The sequence below is a fragment of the Scyliorhinus canicula genome, chromosome 2 (genome assembly GCF_902713615.1).
Source record: "Scyliorhinus canicula chromosome 2, sScyCan1.1, whole genome shotgun sequence".
NCBI lineage: Eukaryota > Metazoa > Chordata > Chondrichthyes > Carcharhiniformes > Scyliorhinidae > Scyliorhinus > Scyliorhinus canicula.
Window position 1 is genome coordinate 59,703,613 of NC_052147.1, and position 20,819 is coordinate 59,724,431.

A 20,819-nucleotide genomic window follows, 5' to 3' on the forward strand; every position below is an offset into this window, starting at 1 on the left:
TCACATGTTCGCTCGCTCATTTGAGGAAATTTGTATGTTATATATTTGATGTACCCTTGTATAACTGGCAGAAGACACTGTGCCTTCTGGGCTTTTCAATGCCAGGTGAAGACTGGTTAACTTTTTTGCATATTTATGTGCTTTTTGTATCCTTGGTACAGTTCATGGTTGGTTAGGATCTCGTTTGTGTGTGTCCTTAGGGCAATTGGGAATGTACAGTATGGGGAAGGCTTTGGTATGTTTTCTTCTTATTGGTTTAGGACACTGGGGGTGGGGTGGGGAGGTGGTGAGTAGCTGAGAGATGGGGGGACGGGCGAACAGGAAAGGGTAGGCGGAGCTCTTTGGGCATCCAGGTGGGAGTTGCCAGGCCAGCAGGCAATGCTAGTGAACGGAAGTGGAGTGGGGGCTGTGGGGTTAACCAGTGTGGGAGGAGCGGTGATGGGATGGGGGTGGGGGGAGAACAGGGGTGGGGTGGGGCGGTTGGGAGGGATTGGGGGGTGCAACATGGTTGGTATGGTGGACACATTTGTGAGGACGGAGGGGGTGGCCATCTTGGGTGGGCCCACTTTAGGTTGGGGAAGGGGGGCTGGGCAGAGTCCAAGTTGAGTATTAATAGCGGATTTTAGGATAAGGGGGTGGCAGAAGCCTCCGGTAAGATTTGTGATGTGAAATGTCCATGGGTTGAATGGACCAGTCAATCGGTTCGAGTGTTCATGTAGAGTAATGGGTTAAGAGACATTCCAATTAGTTGTCTCATTTATGTTAAGTATCAAATAATTGACACTATTATGTGAAGGGGCTTCAGGTGGCCTTTGTGTCAGGTGATGTAATGATAGAATTTTGTGCAGCGTCGGTAAAAGTAAAATAAAGATGTTTGTAGAAAAGGGGCAGAGCCTTTGACTCTTTATACAACAGCAGCCAAACATCTAACAAATGGTAGCAGAGAATGGTTGCTGTGCAAATGTGAAGGGTTGAAAGATACAACTTTTCCAGACCAAACCAAGGAGTGAGTGAGAAGAAAACCACCACCCCCCCCCCCCCCCCCCCACATTGCTCGTTGGAACACCAAAACTCCATTCGTGACGCCAAAGGGAACCCGGAGGAAATGGAAAAGGCGGCCGTCTGCCTCGAACGCCGTGTAGTGGCGGTCCTCCGGGCGGATTGGGAGCTGGTGGTATGCAGACGTCAGATCCACCGTGGAGAAGATGCGATACTGAGCGATCTGATTTACCATGTCTGCAATCCAGGGGAGGGGGTACGCATCGAGGTGCGTGAACCGGTCAATGGTCTGGCTGTAGTCAACCACCATCCGGAACTTTTCCCCGGTCTTGACGACCACCACCTGAGCCCTCCAGGGCCTCTATGACTCCCTCACGTAAGAGCCGCTGGACTTCGGCTCTAATAAATACCCTGTCCTGCAGGCTATACCTCCTGCTGCGAGTGGCTACGGGTTTGCAGTTAGCGGTGAGGTTAGCGAAGAGTGGAGGGGGGGTCGATTTTTAGTGTTGCTAAACTGCATATAGTGAGAGGGGAGGAGGGGTCCACCAAAGCTGAGTGTTAGGCTCCTGAGGTTACACTGGAAATCCAGTCCTAGGAGGAGAGGGGCGCAGAGGTCTGGGAGTACATACAGTTGGAAGTTGGTGTAGTTGACGCCCTGTATCGTTAGTGTTGCAATAAAGCGCCCTTGTATCCGGACAGAGTGCGACCCCGAGGCGAGGGAGATAGTTTGCTGTGTCGGAAATATTGGAAGCAAGCAGCGCCTTACCAGGTCTGGGTGAACGAAGCTCTCGGTGCGCCCGGAGTCGAAGAGGCACGGTGTCTTGTATCCGTTGATTTGAACGGACATCATCGAGCTTTTGAGGTGCTTTGGCCGCGACTGGTCCAGCGTGACCGCGTTGAGTTGCGGGTAGTCGGTGGCTCGATCAGCGGTGCTGGAGCGGCCCCGTGATGACTGTCCGCGGAGGTCGTAGTCGTCGAGTGGCACATCGGGTGATGGCCAAGGTGGCGGCCCCCGTTGATCGCACGTGGCGGGTGGCGAGGAAGATGGCATCTAAGATGGCCACCCCCGTTGATCGCATGTGGTGGGCAGCGAGGAAGATGACGCCCAAGATGGCGGCCCCCATGAATCGCACATGGCCATCCTCGTGGGGGAGGATTGCCAAGATGACGACCCCATGAGTCGCACATGTCGTGCGGAGGCGGAGTCGGCAGGCATGCTGCCACATTGCGGGGTCTGCGGGCCTGTGAGTTGGAGGGGCGAGTGTTCTGATTAGCGTTCGAGTTGCAGTTTTTAGTTTTAGCCAGGCAGACCTTCGCAAAGTGTCCTTTCCACCTGCAGCTGCTGCAGATCGCGTTGCGGGCCGGGCAGTGCTGCCAGGAGTGTTGGGGCTGGCCGCAAAAGTGGCACAATAGCCCTCCGTGGTGGGCGGGTGGCCGCATGGCGCAGGCCTGGGGCAGTCTCTGGTCGGGGGTCCATGATGGGGTCGCGTGATCGGCTGAGAACGAGTTTAAGCTTTGAAAAGCGACCTCGAGCGTTACCGTGTCTTCCAGGTTCTGGGCCCCTTTTTTGAGGAGACGTGGCGCACATAATTGGACCGGACCCCTGCAACGTACACATCTCGGACGGCGAGTTCCATGTGCTGGGAGGCTGTCAAGGCCTGGAAGTTACATTCTCGTGCTAGAGCTTTAAGGTCGCGCAGGTAGTCTTCTAGCGACTCTGCAGGGTACTGGCGGCGGGTTGTAAAGATGTGCCGTGCGTAACCTTCGTTTACGGGCCGCACGTACAGGTGGTCGAGTATCGCGAGGGCCTTGGTGTAAGAGTCAGTAATATCAAGTAGAGTTGAAATACGATGGCTCACCCGTGCGTGTAGAAGACTGAGTTTCTGTTCTTCTGTAACATCGGAGGTAGTCGATGCAGCCAGGTAGGCCTTGAAGCACCGAAGCCAATGCAGAAATATTTCCTTCGCTTCTGCGGCCTGTGGATCGAGTTCCAGTCGATCAGGTTTGAGGGCTGATTCCATGGTAATTTTTTTTTAAGTGGATTAAATTGATGCGACCATCAATTCACTCAGAGTCACGAGTTGAAGTAAACTATGCCTTTAATCAACTTACAACTGAGCCTGCCTGCGACTAACTGAACTGAAGGCAGGCTCGCAAGACCGCAGCACTTTATACTTCCGGTTGTGGGCAGAGCCAAGGGCAGAGCCAAGGGCGGAGCCCTGTACATGCTCCTCACCTCCCCCTGTGGGCAGAGCCGTGCAACGGCTCACGGATGGAGCCCACAGGGACACAGTGATACACAGTGTGGATTTATATGTTATACCTTCACCACAGCATGAAACTGGAAATGGAACAGGATATGGCAACAGTTTTTGGAAAGACGGTGGACTTACAATTTACACAGTCGGGACACTATTGTATTCCATTACTGACAAATAATATTTCCAGTACAGTTGTTAAGGATGTGTTCATGGCAGTTGAAAATGGGACTTTAGCTGATAAAAAGCTTGTTGTAGTAAAACTGCATAGGCAATTTGCGCATCCATCTCCTCGGAGGCTGAAAAAAATTATTGAAGGTGCAGGGGTAAGGGATGAAGACTATACTAAACTGATAGAACAAGTTAGTGATCACTGTGAAGTTGGTAGGAAGTACAGAAGGACACCAGCATGACCAATAGTGAACCAACCTTTGTCCAGTGATTTTAACGACATTGTGGCCGTGGACCTTAAGATCTGGGATAAAGCCAATAATATATTTATTTTGCATTTTGTAGATTTAGCAACCAGATTTAGTCAGTCAACGATTGTACGAAGTAAAGAAAAGAGTAATTCTGGATCAAATCATGGAAAAATGGATCGGGACAGGAATCGGCCCACCGGCAGAATTCCTTACGGACAATGGGGGAGAATTTGCTAATGATGAGTTTAGGGATATGTGTGAAAATGTGAATATCACAATTATGAATATGGCTGCAAAAGCCCTTTTAGTAATGGTGTGTGTGAATGAAACCATACTGTAATTGACGACCTGCTCTGGAAAAGTTTGGCAGATCGACCGAATTGCAAGCTAAATTCAGCTTTAGCATGGGCGGTACATGCAAAAAATTCATTGCAGATGGTTGGGGGCTATAGCCCTATCAATTAGTGTTTGGTAGAAATCCTAAAATTCTGTCCATTTTGGATGACCAGCCTCCAGCTTGGGAAGGGACTACAATTAGCTCTGCCTTTGCTGAGCATTTAAATGCATTACATAGCAGTAGAAAAGTTTTTTTGGAAGCAGAAGTCTCTGAAAGAATTCACAGAGCCTTAATGCATAATGTATGGCCATCATACATCATTTAGGGCAGCACGGTAGCACAAGTGGATAGCACTGTGGCTTCACAGCGCCAGGGTCCCAGGTTTGATTCCCTGCTGGGTCACTGTCTGTGCAGAGTCTGCACGTTCTCCCCATGTCTGCGTGGGTTTGCTCCGGTTTCCTCCCACAGTCTAAAGTCATGCAGGTTAGGTGAATTAGCCATGATAAATTGCCCTTAGTGACCAAAAAAGGTTAGGGGGGGTTATTGGGTTAACGGGGATAGGGTGGAAGTGAGGGTTTAAGTGTGTCGGTGCAGAATCGATGGGCTGAATGGCCTCCTTCTGCACTGTATGTTCTATATCCTATATCAAATACCGTTTTCAGGAAGGAGACATAATATACTATAAGAGAGACAATTTCAATTAATGGAAAGGCCCAGTGAAGATCGCAGGCATAGATGGCAAAACAATTATTTTGCAACATGGCAATCAAACTGTTAGGGTACATTCATTAAGGATAACGGGTACAGATTACAAATTTTCAAATTTAGACAGAGCAGACAGACATGACGAGGAACCAGGGTCATATGGTGTGCACGTGTTACAGAATTATGAGGACCAGTTAACTGATATAGGCAGGGTTTATGTAGAGGAACACAACACTTCTGATGAATTAGAACAGACAATTTTTCTGAAAGGACAACTGCCAAAAGTTGGCACAAAAGTTGGCACAAAAGTGTCATACTTGCCTGAAGTCTAGTCAATGGAAGGATGCAACTGTTATTTGTAGAGCAGGGAAGGCCACTGGAAAGTATAAACATTGGTTGAATGTACAGCATTCAGGGGAGGGAGTCAAGACAATGGATTGTGAACACAAAGTTCAAAAATGGAAGGCACAGAAACACAGTGCCAGTTCAGATAGTACATCGGATAGTAAACAGGTCTTCAGGAAAAGGTCGAGAACTATTGCAAGGACATCCCACAGCAGAAGGGAAATATCAAGCAGTAGCAGTACAGAACGAGAAACCAGGTGGGAGAGGGGACTTAATTTATCAAGGTCTTGAAACATGAGTAAGACTATGAATACTAATAGGAGTAGAAGCCCACATGCACGTGAGATTTTGGTGGCTTCCAATAAATTAGATGAAAAAGTTAGCAAAGATGCCAAACAGCAACAACTGCATAGTTGGAGTGAATTTGGGGTATACACGGAAGTACCGGATAGGGGACAAAGAGCTCTATCCCACAGATGGATCTGCATGGAAAAGGTTCTTCCGGATGGAACTTATAAGGCAAAGGCCAGGCTTGTGGCAAGAGGATTTGAAGAAAACTTAGAAGATCAGGATTTAAGGGTAGATTCACCTACGGCAGGAAAGGTTATTTTAAAGATCTTGGCTCTATTAGCCACAAAGGCATGGGAATGCAAATCTATGGATATAAAAATTGCCTTTTTGCAGGGGCATCAGCTCCAGAGAGACATTTTTCTCCATCCTCCTAAAGAGGCAGCTAACACAGAAGAGGTACTCTGGAAATTGAACAAATGTGTATATGGATTAAATGATGCGTCTAGAGTCTGGTATTTTTCGGTAAGGTCGGTTTTGTTAAAGTTAGGCTGTTGCCAGTTGAAAGCAGATCCAGCAATGTTTTACTGGCACTATAAAGGAAATCTTTCTGGCATCTTTATGATGCATGTCGATGATTTTTTTGTGGGGTGGGACTAGTGATTTCAAAGTCATTGTAATCTCTGGTTTGAGGAAAGAATTCAGGGTTGGAAGTCAGGCTTCCGGTGCATTTAAATATATTGGACTGGAAATCGGACAGACTAAGTTAGGGGCAACTTTACATCAGCAATCTTATTTGGAAAGCATCAGCCCAATAGCAATTAGTCGTGGCCGGGTTTCACAAAAAGACACAATGGTTTCAAAGATGGAAAAAGAGCAATTGCGAAGTTTAATTGGGCAACTGAATTGGTTAGGTTGACAGGCTAGACCGGACGTGAGCTTTGATGTCCTAGAGTTGAGTACAAAAATGAATGATCCCAAAGTGGAAGACATTATAAGAGCAAATAAAGCGTTGGCCAAACTAAAAATGCAGGAGTGTGTTTTGAGGTTCCTGGTTTTAGGTGACCTTACGCACTTGAAACTCGTAGTTTATAGTGATGCGTCTTATGCAAATTTATGTGATGGGATTTTAAGCATAGGAGGGTTTATAATTTTCCTTTTGGGGAACACTGGTAAATTTTGCCCTCTTGTGTGGGAAACAAAGAAAATAAGGAGTGGTTAAAAGCACTTTGGCTGCTGAGACATTAAGCCTTGTCGAGGCGGTGGATATGGCCTTTTATATATCTCAGATATTGACAGACAGTTTGGGATTAGGGGATTTGGGTAATATACCTATTGACTGTCCCATTGACAATAAATCCCTGTGGGAAAATGTGCACTCTACTAAAAGTGTCAATGAAAAAAGATTAAGGATAGACATCACAAGTTGGAAGCAGATGTTGGACAGAGGGGAAATCGCAAAAAATTAAATGGGTTGACAGTAGCTGTCAATTGTCAGACTGTTTTACAAAAAGAGGGGCTAGCTCACAGAAACATTTGGACATTGTTAATGAAGGGCGCCTGTTTCTGTGACTGTTATTTACTTCCAAAAATGAAAAAAAAAAGTAGGGGGGAAATTGCGTGTGTGTTTTCGAGTTTCTTATAATGTTGTTTTCATCTAATTATTTTTTCTCTCCAAGGAAGGGGAGACTGTTAAGTAATGAGTAAAGAGACATTCCAATTAGTTGTCTCATTTATGTTAAGTATCTAATAATAATAATAATAATCGCTTATTGTCACAAGTAGGTTTCAATGAACAGCGCTCCCCGATTTGTTATACCTGTCTGGACCAGAACAGTGGGCGTTTGGGAGACAACTGCGGGCAAAGGATCTCCCCCCTTCTGTTGTCGAGATGGAAGACATATTGGACTTGGAGAGAGTGAGTGGGAGGGGTGTTATAATCCCAGAGGTGGTCAAGGCATCTGTAACCTCCGAGTCCCTGGGACCTCACTTGAGTACGATCTACCTAGATGAGGGAGGCAGAGCTGCCCCTTTAAACTAGGGGCCTCTGGGACATAAATACCCCAGCCCAAGTGTGGGCAGATGCGGGAGACCCTTCGGGGAGTTGGAGGTGTAATATAATAGATATAAATAAATAACTGAGCAGGGCAGCACGGTGGCGCAGTGGGTTAGCCCTGCTGCCTCACAACGCCGAGGTCCCAGGTTCGATCCCGGCTCTGGGTCGCTGTCCGTGTGGAGTTTGCACTTTCTCCCTGTGTTTGAATGGGTTTCGCCCCCACAACCCAAAGATGTGCCGGCTAGGTGGATTGGCCATGCTAAATTGTCCCCTTTAATTGGAAAAAATGAATTGGGTACTCAAAATTAAAAAAAAATAAAAATAACTGAGCTTCTTACAGTCTTTGGTTCCGAGTGATCACTTGCCTGGGACTTCACAGTTGGAGTTCCCAGAGCTGGAGGAGGGAAAGCGGCAGGGATTGGAGGAACCACTGATTGCAGTTGGTCATGGAGTTCATTGGAACGATGCAGTTGGGAAAGGGGCCAGGATCAGATGGCTTCCCGGTGGAGTATGATAAGCAGTTTGCGGCAGAACTGGCTCCCCACCTTCTGAGTATGTTCAATGAAGAGGGGTAGTTACCAGTTACACTAGCGGAGGCATCCATTGCTAATTCCAAAGAAAGGGAAGGACCCGATGTAGTGTGGGGTCGTATAGGCCCATCTCGCTGCTGAATACGAATGTGAAAGTCTTGGCCAAGCTGTTGGCGAGATGGCGGAGGGGGTTTCAGTAGATTAGACAGGGTTCTTGAAGGGGAGGCAGATTTCCAGTAACATCAGGAGGTTATTAAATATGGTAATGACCTCTTCGGTGGGGCGAACGCCGGAGGTCATCGAATGCGGAAAAGGTCATTGACCGTGTAGACTGACAATATCAGTTTGGGATTCTTGGGAGGTTTGGGTTGGAACAAAATTTGTGGCATGGGTGCGGCTACTGTATGCATCCCCATGGTATGTGAGGATAAATGAGATTAACTCAGGATATTTTGGGCTGCATAAGGGAACGAGACAGGGGTGTCCGCTTTCACTGTTGCTGTTAATTGAGCTGTTGGCGATAGCTTTGCGGGTTTCCACCAATGGGTAAGAGATTGTGAGGAGGGGTAGGGGGCACAGGGTGTTGTTTTATGCTGATGATTTATTATTGTTTGTGGCGAACCCACTGGAGAGTATGGGGAGAATTATGGACCTGTTGGGGAAACGTAGGGCCTTTGAATGTTGGGAAAAGTGAGATCTTTCAGGTCAATGCTTCGGAACGGAAGGCAAATCTGGCGGCCCTGCCATTTATTGTGGCAGGATTAGATTTAGGTATTTGGGTGTTCAGGTGGCACATGATGAGGCCATTATGCACAAATGGAACATGGCGGCTTGGTCGAGGAGGTTAGAGGGGACTTCAAAAGGTGGGATACCCTGCACTTGACACTGGCAAAGAGGGTACAGGTGGTAAAAATGAATGTACTGCCAAGATTCCAGTTTGTTTTCCAGTCCCTCCCAATGTTTCTCCAGAAGGCCTTTTCCCGGAGGGTGGACAAGCTGATCTCAGAGTTTGTTTGGGCAGGCAGGGTGCCAAGGATTAGTGGGGCCCTGTTGCAAATGTGGAGACAGGATGGTGGTTGGCTCTTCCAAATTTGCTGCATTATTGGGTGGCAAATGCTGAAAAGATGCAACAATAAAGGGGGGGAAGTGGGGTTGGATTGGGCCCGGTTGGAGGAGGACCCGTGTAAGGTAATGAGCCTGAGGGCCCTGGTGACGGCCCTGTTGCCGTTCTCCCTGGGGGAAGTATTCGAGCAGCCCAGTGGGGGAATCATCAATTAAAGTCTGGAATTCGCTGAGGATGCACTTTAAATTAGTGCTGTTAGAAATTGCGATTTCTTTGTCGCGAGGGTTGAATTCAAACTGTGTGTATTATGTTTCACTAGTGCTTTATGGGTGTTTTTTTGAGTGTGTCTGGGGTAAAATATATATTTTTTTAAATCATTGCCCTAGTCAAGTGCATTCCTGTATTACACCTTAAACTGAATTAGGCTCAACCGAGCACATGAGGACATGGAGTTGACCCTATGAAGGGCCTCACTCCAAATCTCACCAGTAAGACTAGGGCCCAATTCACTTTCCCATTTCACCCTCACAGAGCTTAATGGAGCAGAATGCAATGAGAGAATATGGCCATATAGATCCAAAATAGAACCCTTGCCAGGTCGAGCCAGGGGCAGAATCCTCTTCATCAAGGGAGAAGGCGGCGCCAACGAAAAGGAAGGAAAAGACTTCCATGAGAAGTCACAAACTTGAAAGCACCGAAAAAGGCTGGAGTTGGGCAGCTGGAAGATACCAGCTAACTCTCTAAAACTGGCAAACCATGAACAGGTCCCCAAAACGCTCCAGAACCTTCACGTCCCAAGATTTAAATGCTGGGTCCAAACTGGGAGGTAGGAAAAGGTGATTATTGCAAATAGAGGACCGGGAAAGGAGCTTAAAATGCGGTCTAAAACGTTTCCCAATTCGAAGGGAGGAGAGCACCACTGGGTTTGAGGAAAATCTAGCCAGGGGAAAGGGCAATGCTGCAGGGACTATGGCAGGAAGAGTAGAAGTGGTGCTGGAGCGAGTCTTCATTTGTTCCCAAATAGAATCGGGAGCACTGATCCGCAACAACATTTTTTGAATGTTAGTAGCCAGTAATAAAACAATAACCTGGGAAGGGCCTCGACTGTCTGTCCCTTTGGAGCAGTATGCTTTGGATTCTGGGATTCTTATCCATCCAAGTAAAATAGGAAATCAATTTTGTTAACCTTGATAAAAAAGGATTTGGGAGAAAGATGGGAAGACATTGAAAGTAAAATAAAACCCTGGATGCATGTTCATTTTAAAAGTTTGAATCCTACCCGCCAAGGATAGAGGAAGGTTGTTCCACCTCTGCAAATATATTAATCAGGCTTGTGCAATTCAACTTACGAAGTGAGACCCAATTGTGGGCCACCTGGACTCCCAGATAGTGAAAGCTTGTATTAATTAAAAAGGCGAAAAGGTAACGTCCCCAATTGGGCTTGCCTCCCAGGTGGGTGAACTGGCAAACGTTCACTCCTGCCTAAATTTACGTTGTACCCAGAGAAGGAGCCAAAGGTGTTCAGCAACTTTGTTATGCTGTCAATGGAGGGGCCGGGTCTCTAGTATCAAGAAGTAGGTCATCTGCACAGAGAGAGAGAGAGACACCCGATGCTCCACCCCATCTCGACTCATACCCCTCCATTGACTGGAGGACCTCAATGCTATAGAGAGCGGCTCTATTGCTAGGAGCAAATGAGCGTGGAGGAAATGGGCAGCCCTGCCGAGTGAAAATGATCAGAGTTCAGAGCAATTGTACAAACACTGGCTGTGGGAACATTACATAATAGTCAAATCCAGGAAGCAAATTTTAAGACCAAATTCAAACCTCCCGAGAATTTTAAACAAATACTTCCATTCCCCTCTGTCAAATGCCTTTTGAACATCAAGACACACTGTCACCTCAGGTTCGGGTACTGGGGAGGGGAAAGGATGATATTTAACAGGTGATGTAATGCAGCCGACAATTGTCAGCCTTTCACAAAGCCTGTTTGAGCCTCCAAATTTATATTTGTGAGGCAAAGCTCCAACTGGAATAGAACATAGAACATACATCCACCTAATCAGCACATCTTTGGACTGTGGGAGGAAACCGGAGCACCTGGAGGAAACCCACGCAGACACGGGGAGAACATGCAGACTCCGCACAGACAGTGACCCAGCCGGGAATCAAACCTGGGACCCTGGCGCTGTGAAGCGATAGTGCAAATCACATGTGCTGCCCAATGGCAACACCTTAGCAAGCAGCTCGACATCTGCATTCAAAAGCGAGATTGGACTATATGAACTGCATTCATGGTCCTTGTCCATCTTAAGAAGTAAGGAAATAGAGACTTGAGTAAGGAAGTCGAGAATCGAGTATCTGAGGCAATGGCGCCTGGGATAGGGAATCACTGAACATGACCAATAATAAAGGTACAAGCGAGGGTAGCACTGTGGCACAGTGGGTTAGCCCTGCAGTCTCACGGCGCTGAGGGCCCAGGTTCAATCCCAGCTCTGGGTCACTGTCCATGTGGAGTTTGCACATTCTCTCCGTGTTTGTGTGAGTGTCACCCCCACAACCCAAAGATGTGCAGGGTAGGTGGATTGGCCACGCTAAATTGTCCCTTAAATGGAAAAAATGAATTGGGTACTCTAAATTGAAAACAAAGAAAAACAATAAAGGTGATGGAACCATCAATTCACTAGACACGTGCTTTAAGATATGAACAGTGGTTTTAATCTACTTACAACAGAGCCAGCCTGTTCCGCGTTGAACTCTCAATGAACTGAACGACTGGCTCTGAGCATTGGTATTTATACAGCAGTCCAGGGGGAGGAGTCATGGGCGGAGCCAAGGGTGGAGCCCTGTACAAACTCCTAAGCATTCCCAGCGCTACTCCCCCTAGTGGTCGGGCAACGCAACTGCGCTTACAAATGCATGGTCTCATGTATATACAATACAGTGTGAATTACGGAGTTACATTCACCACAAAAGGTACAAGCTGCTCTGAGAACTTCCTGTAAAATTCAAACAGAAAGCCATCCGGACCAGGGGCCTTGCCAGAGCCCACCAGCCCAATATATTTTAGAATCTTGTCGGGGCCTCCAACTCACTGCTCTTATCCAACGCGACTGCTGGGATGGATAGACTACCCAGAAAGTCAGACATGACCAATTTATCTGCAGGGACTCTGATCTGTAAAGATTGCGGTAAAAGGGTTCCAAAGCCGCATTGACCTGGAGAGAGATGGAAACGAGGTTGCCACCCAAATTGAATATCTGGGTAATCTCCCGGGAGGCCACTTGACGTTTGAGTTAGTGAGCCTGAAAACACCTGGCCTACTCCCCGTTCTCATAAAAAGTGCCCCTGGAGTATTGTAATTGACTGCCCTGATAGTAGACAATAGCTCGAACTGGGTCTGTAAATTTCTTCCTATTTGCCAATAGCTCCGGCGTAGGATCAAGCGAGTACTGGTGATCCACCATTAGAATGGAATCCAGCAGCCTCTGCCCCTCCCCCCCCCCCCCCCCCCCCCCCCCCCCCGGGGCTCATGTCCTGATACACCTAATGGAGTGGCCTTCCTACTTGAAATCACGGTGTTCCCTTGCCCATCGCAGAACCCTCTCTTTTTCATTAAAACGGTGGAATCTTAGGGTCATCGCATGTGATGGATTTTCAGAATGAGGCGTTAGTCGAAGTGAGCGATGCGCCTGGTCTAATTCAAGTGGGGATGTGAATCCACCTTCATCCACCATTTTGAGTAGCATGTCAAACAAATATTCCATGGGGCTATGGCCCTCCATCCCCTCCTGAAACCCCACAATCTTCCGCATCCTGGACTTGTTTTTCAGGTCATTCAGCTAAGCCCTTAACAACTAACTTGTTTCAGCCACTGCGCGGCAATCTGATCACTGTGGTCCGATAAAGCCGCCTTCATGCTCTTAATCGTGACTCCATGGACTTTGACAGTCTTACTAATTTTTTCCAGAACCCCATGAATGGGGGCCACGGCCACTTCGATTGAGCCCTGAGAGGTTTCAGGCTCCGACGAAGAGTTTCTGTTCAAAACCTTCTTAGCTTTGTTTTTCCTGGGCATCACAGCAAAGAGAGAACTCTACCCCGATAACTGTCATGAGATTCCAAAGACTAAACAACATGTGGCGCCAAATGAAAGGGCAAAAACATTTATTCTCCAGCGGGAGTCACCTTGTGCCCATCTTCCCCTTGCATCACACCACCGGAACGCGTCTTAATTTCTAAAGTGAATTATTAAATGTTTTGGTCAAGGAGAAGAGGCAGATTGCCAAAAAAGTCTCATGCAACTATTTTAAAAACTGATTATATCACTATTGATGAGAAAAAGACAATTTGCCAGTTGAAGTCATGAGGTTTCCTTAATATTGTAAAATGAAAGAAGGTGAAATGCTTTAGCAAATAACGTACCAAGCAAATAAATTAAATTTCATCCAAATGTTGCAAATAGGGAGGAATTTAATTAAACCTGCCGCTTTGAAATTATAAAGTAATTTTGAACAGTGAGCACTTAGAAAATAGTGGCAGGATCAGACAGAGTCAGCATGGATTTATGAAGGGGAAATCATGCTTGACAAATCTACTGGAATTCTTCCGAGTATGTAACTAGTATTGATGAGGGAGAGCCAGTGGTTATGGAAAAATGGACTTTCAGAAGGCTTTTGATACAGTTCCGCATTAGGGATTAGTGTGTTAAAATTAAAGTGCATGGGGCTCGGGGTAATGTGTGGAGATGGATAGAAAACTGGTTGGCAGCGAATAAACAAAGAGTAGGAATTAACAAGTCCTTTTCAAATTGGCAGGCAGTGACTAGTGTGGTACCACAGGGATCGGTGCTGGGACCCCAGCTATTCACAAGATCTATTAATGATTTAGATGAGGGAGCAAAATGTAATAACTCCACATTTGCAGATGACACAAAGCTGGATGGGAGGGTGAGTGTGAGAAGGATGCAGAGATCCTAAAGTGTGATTTGGACAAGTTGAGTGAGTGGGCAAATGAATGGCAGGTGCAGTATAATTTGGAGAAATGCGAGGTTATCCAGCTTGGTAGCAAAAACGAGAAGGCAGCCTATTATCTGAATGGCCATAAATTAGGAGAGGAAATGTGCAACGAGACCTGGGTGTCCTCATGCACCAGTCGCTGAAGTTTAGAACGCAGGTGCAGCAGACGATAAAGAAGGCAAATGGTATGTTGGCCTTCATAGCGAGAGGATTCGAGGACAGGAGCAGGGATGTCTTGCTGCAATTGTACAGGGCCTTGGTGAGGTCACACCTGGAATATTGTGTGCAGTTTTGGTCTCCTTATCTGAGGAAGGATGTTTTTGCTCCAGAGGAAGTGCAGAGGGGGTTTACCAGACTGATTACTGAGATGGCGGGACTGACGTATGAGGAGCGATTCGGATTGTATTCGTTGGAGTTCACCGGATCCCTACAGTGCAGAAGGAGGCCATTCAGCCCATCGAGTCTACACCAGCCCTTGGAAGGAGAACCCTACTTAAGCCCACGCTTCGACCCTATTCCAGTAACCCCACCTAACCTTTTAGACACAAGGGCCAATTTAGCAAGGCCAATCCATCTAACTTGTGGGAGGAAACCAGAGAACTCAGAGGAAACCCATGCAGGCACGGGGAGAGCATGCAAATTCCACCAAGGTAGTCACCTTTTCGTCATCCTTTTGGGCCTGAACCCGGGTCCCTGCAGCTGTGAAGCAGAAGTGCTAACCACTGTGCCGTTCAGAAGAATGAGGGGGGATCTCTTGGAAACCTATAAAATTCTAACAGGACTAGACAGGGTAGATCTAGGGAGGATGTTCCCGAAGTAAGTGTGTCCAGAACCGGGGATTGCAGTCTGAGGATACGAGGTAGACCATTTAGGAGAGAGATGAGGAAAAAGTTCTTCACCCAGAGATTCAATTGTAAGGGGAGTAGACAGGCGTTTCTGTGGTCGAAAACGAGACTCCCGAATGGTGTGTTGCCTCCCGGGTGCTCGGGTCAGGGATGTCTCCAATCGGCTGCAGGACATACTGAAGGGGGAGGGTGAACAGCCAGTTGTCGTTGTGCATATAGGCACCAACGATATAGGTAAAAAAAGGGATGAGGTCCTACAATCAGAATTTAGGGAGTTAGGAGATAAGTTTAAAAAGTAGGACCTCAAAGGTAGTAATCTCAGGATTGCTACCAGTGCCACGGGACAGTCAGAGTAGAAATTCAAGAATAATCAGAATGAATACGTGGCTTGAGAGATGGTGTAGGAGGGAGGGGTTCAGATTTTTGGGACATTGGAACCGGTTCTGGGGCGGTGAGACCATTACAAACCGGATGGTCTACAACTGGGCAGGACTGGAACCAATGTCCTGGGGGTGCTTTTGCTAACACCGTTGGGGAGGTTTTAAACTAATGTCGCAGGGGGATGGGAACCAGATTAGTAAGTTAGAGGTCAGTAAAGAAGCAGCAACTAAAGCCGGTAAGGTACGAGACAATAAACTCAATGTGACTAAGGGGAAGAGTAGACAGGGAAGAGATGATGAACGCAAAGGTGGTCTGAGGTGCATTTGTTTTAATGCGAGAAGTGTAGCAGGTAAGGCAGATGAACTTAGGGCTTGGATCAGTACCTGGGAATATGATGCTATTGGTATTACTGAGACTTGGTTGAGGGAAGGGCAGGACTGGCAACTGAATATCCCAGGGTAGAGATGCTTCAGGAGGGATAGAGAGGGAGGTAGAAGGGGTGGAGGAGTTGCATTACTCATCAGAGATGATATCACAGCTGTGATTAAGGAGGGCATGATGGAGGATTCGAGCACTGAGGCAATATGGGTGGAGCTGAGAAATAGGAAGGGTGCAGTAACATTGTTGGGACTTTACTACAGGCCTCCCAAAAACGAGCATGAAGTCGAGGTACAAATATGCAGACAGATTATAGAAAAATGTAGGAGCAATAGGGTGGTTGTGATGGGAGATTTTAACTTCCCCAACATTGAATGGAATTCGTGTAGTGTTGGAGGCGTAGATGGAGCAGAGTTTGTAAAGAACACCCAGGAGAGTTTTTTAGAGCAGTATGTAAATAGTCTAACTCGGGAAGGGGCCATACTGGACCTGGTATTGGGGAATGATCCCGGCCAGGTGGTTGATGTTTCAGTCGGTGATTACTTTGGGAATAGCGATCACAATTCCGTAAGTTTTAGAATACTCATGGACAAGGACAAGAGGGGTCCGAAAGGAAGAGTACTAAATTGGGGAAAGGCAGAGTATAAAAAATTCGGCAGGAGCTAGGGAATGTGGATTGGGAGCAGCTGTTTAAGGGTAAATCCACATTTGAAATGTGGAAGTCTTTTAAGGAAAGGTTGATTAGAGTGCAGGCCAGACATGTTCCTGTGAAAATGAGAGATAGAAATGGCAAGATTAGGGAACCATGGATGACGGGTGAAATTATGAGACTAGCTAAGATGAAAAAGGAAGCATACATAGGATCGAAGCAACTCAAAACTGATGAAACTTTGGAGGAATATCGGGAAAGTAGGATGAATCTCAAACGCGCAATAAAGAGGGCTAAAAGGGGTCATGAAATATCTTTGGCTAACAGGGTTAAGGAAAATCCCAAAGCATTTTATTCGTATGTAAGGAGCAAGAGGGTAACTAGAGAAAGGATTGGCCCACTTAAAGACAAAAGAGGGAATTTATGCGTGGACTCAGAGGAAATGGGTGAGATTCTTAATGAGTACTTTGCATCGGTATTCACAAAGGAGAGGGACAAGACGGATGTTGAGGCTAGGGATGGATGTTTAAATATTCTCGGTCAAGTTGTCATACGGAAGGGGGACGTTTTGGGTATTCTAAAAGACATTAAAGTGGACAAGTCCCCAGGACCGGATGGGATCTGTCCCAGGTTACTGAGGGAAGCGAGGGTCGAAATAGCTGGGGCCTTAACAGATATCTTTGCAGCATCCTTGAGCACGGGTGAGGTCCCGGAGGACTGGAGAATTGCTAATGTTGTCCCTTTGTTTAAGAAGGGTAGCAGGGATAATCCAGGGAATTATAGACCTGTGAGCTTGACGTCAGTGGTAGGCAAAACTGTTGGAGAAGGTACTGAGGGATAGGATCTATTCACATCTGGAAGAAAATGGACTTATCAGTGATAGGCAGCATGGTTTTGTGCAGGGAAGGTCATGTCTTACAAACCTAATAGAATTCTTGGAGGAAGTGACAAAGTTAATTGATGAGGGAAGGGCTGTAGATGTCGTATACATGGACTTTAGTAAGGTGTTTGATAAGGTTTCCCATGGCAGGTTGATGGAAAAAGTGAAGTCGTATGGGGTTCAGGGTGTACTAGCTAGATGGATAAAGAACTGGCTGGGCAACAGGAGACAGAGAGTAGTGGTGGAAGGGAGTGTCTCAAAATGGAGAAGGGTGACTAGTGGTGTTCCACAGGGATCTGTGCTTGGACCACTGTTGTTTGTGATCTACATAAATGACCTGGAGGAAGGTATAGGTGGTCTGATTAGCAAGTTTGCAGATGATACTAAGATTGGTGGAGTTGCAGATAGCGAGGAGGACTGTCAGAGAATACAACAAAATATATATAGATTGGAGAGTTGGGCAGAGAAATGGCAGATGGAGTTCAATCCAGGCAAATGCGAGGTGATGCATTTTGGAAGATCAAATTCAAGAGCGGACTATATGGTCAATGGAAGGGTCTTGGGGAAAATTGATGTGCAGAGAGATCTGGGAGTTCAGGTCCATTGTACCCTGAAGGTGGCAACGCAGGTTGATAGAGTGGTCAAGAAGGCATACAGCATGCTTGCCTTCATCGGACGGGGTATTGAGTACAAGAGTTGGCAGGTCATGTTACAGTTGTATAGGACTTTGGTTCGGCCACATTTGGAATACTGCGTGCAGTTCTGGTCGCCACATTACCAGAAGGATGTGGATGCCTTGGAGAGGGTGCAGAGGAGGTTCACCAGGATGTTGCCTGGTATGGAGGGTGCTAGCTATGAAGAAAGATTGAGTAGATTAGGATTGTTTTCGTTGGAAAGACGGAGGTTGAGGGGGGACCTGATTGAGGTCTACAAAATTATGAGAGGTATGGACAGGGTGGATAGCAACAAGCTTTTCCCAAGAGTGGGGGTGTCAGTTAAAAGGGGTCACGATTTCAAGGTGAGAGGGGGAAAGTTTAAGGGAGATGTGCGTGGAAATGTTTTTACGCAGAGGGTGGTGGGTGCCTGGAACGCTTTACCAGCGGAGGTGGTAGAGGCGGGCACGATAGCATCATTTAAGAAGCATCTAGACAGGTGTATGAATGGACGGGAACAGAAGGAAGTAGACCTTGGAAAATAGGAGATCGGTTTAGATAAAGGATCTGGATCGGCGCAGGCTGGGAGGGCCGAAGGGCCTGTTCCTGTGCTGTAATTTTCTTTGTTCTTTGTTCTTGTTCAGAGAGTGGTCGGTATCCAGGTATGGACCGCCATTTCCACGGCCTGCAAGGCAGACGTATTGCTGCACACCCCACTGACCACCCACCTTGGCCTTGGTTCTGCAGAGTGTCACCGGTCATAAGGGTGACTCCACCCCACCACCCCCGTGTCATGATATGCAGACATGCAGATAGTGATATACAGACAGGCAGCTAATGAACACAGAGAACAGGACATGACCAATGAGCTGGAAGGACACTTAGGGGTACTTTCTCACTATAAAAGGCACAAGGCACTCACACCGCCTCTTTCCACTGATGAACATCTACAGAGTGAGTCAGGGTGTATTTACAGTATCACACCTCCAGCACGTGGCTAAGAGCTAGTCTGGTTCAGTCAGACAGAGTAACCACACTTAGATTAGCAGAGAGTCGAACTCACAGAGAACTGTGCTAACTGTGCTACTGGTTCAATAAAACAGATTGAATTAACTTCAAGGTCTGGAGTATCTTTTGGTTAAAGCTGCATCCAGTTGCAGCCTGTGCTGTCCCAGAGTACATAACATATCACCCCGCACCCATTCCCCACCCTCCGCTTTAACAACTCTCCCCCCCCCAAAATGGCCGCCACCCACCGGCGGGGCATCATGCGGCCACGGCATGCCCAAGGGCAACACCCAAGGGCAACGGCCACAATAGCCCCTACAAGGGGTGCTGGACAGGGACCACGGAGTGTACCGCTGGCATGGGCAGCGGCAGCCAACAGTACCCCTGGCAGCAGGGACGGGCGCCATGGCCAGAGGCCCCCACGGTGCCAGACACCGAAAGGGCCAGGGGTGGGGGTGGGGGGGGGGGGGGGGGGGGGGGGGGGGACATGCGGGTACAGAGTCCGCAATGCAAACCGTGGCCACTGTGTAGCCCGGTGGACCTGGTTGGGCATTGAGGTATGCACCATGATAAGTTCTCGGCCTTTTTCAAAGGATGTGTCACATGAGGCCTTGTGTGTCCCTGCATCACCTGTCATTCGAAGACCTGCCGGGCCAGGCATAGACCACCTCATCATGCTGTGACTGTGCCACCACCTTCTGGGTCTGTGCCACGTAAGGCAGTGTCTGTGCCATCTCCCTCTGGGACATGACCACCTCCCTCTGTGTCTGCGCCATGTCAGCTAGCGCCAGGGTAATGAAGCCGATGCTCTCAACTATAGCCCACTGTGACTCGGCCATGCTCAGGATCTCTGCTACAATGTCCAGGTGGCTCTGGCACATGACTGCCTATGATAGGTCAGCCCTGACCTGGGCCTCGGCCGCCGCCTGCACAGATTGCCCCAGGCCTCGAGCATGCTAATGCATGACTGAAACCCTCACCCTCAGGGCCTCCATGGGGACGCCACCCATGCGGTGTTGGCTGGGCGACATGCATGGCAGGTACCATCTCCTGCTCCTGCACGCGGTTGGACTCCTCCACCTGTGCCTGCAGGTGCTGAATGCTCGCCAACAACTCCTCATGTAGTCCCTGGCTCTGTGACTGCATCGCTACCATCTATGGGACTATCTGGAGACAGCTGTGACGGGAAATCTATATCATCCTTGAACTCGAGCTCTGGGGTGTCCCTGGTTTCGGGTCTTTGGCTCCCGTCCGCATCGGTGTCCTCGTTTGCTGGTCGTAATCTGGAGCTCTGGTTCTGGTTGGGGACGGGGGACACCAGAAGGACTCGCCCCATCACCAGCAGTTCCTGCAAGATGCTAGATTGCAGGCTGTGGGGGAGAGTGGGGATGGTGAGGATGTGTTGGGGAGGGGAGATGTGGATGTAATTGGGAGCGGATGGTGGGGGTGTGAGGGTGGTGTGGGAATGAGGGAGGTGTGAGTGTGTTGTGGCTGTGAGGGTGGTGTGAGGGGGGTGTTGGGAGGGGTCGACACATGTGTCAAGGGGGACCGCATCTCAGTGGGGTTTCGCTTCCTCGCCCAACCTGAACTCCATCCCAGCGACTGTTCGTTCCTCGGGCCCACCAATCATGTCCAGGGCCCGCTGCTCTGCTCTGCCGCGGTGAGAGGCCAGAGGTCCAGCTGATCCCCTCCAATGTTTTCCTGATCCCGGTGGTTATGGCCAGTTTTCTCCTGGGAGTGGGGGGGGGGGGGGGGGGGGGGGGGGGGGGGACAGAAAACGCACATTGTTTGACAGTCTGACGCATGCAGCCCAGGGGTTGGGTAGCTGGTGGTGGCAGTGGCCAGGGCACATACCGGTATGGTATGGGTACCGGCATGTAGTGCAGGGTGGGGGTTTGGATGCCCTCTGGGAGTGGGTAGGGTTACAGATGTGAGGGATGAGGGTTGGTGCCAAGGGCACCGTGCTGCCTACTCACCATGGCTGCCCTGAGGAGATCGTGCAGT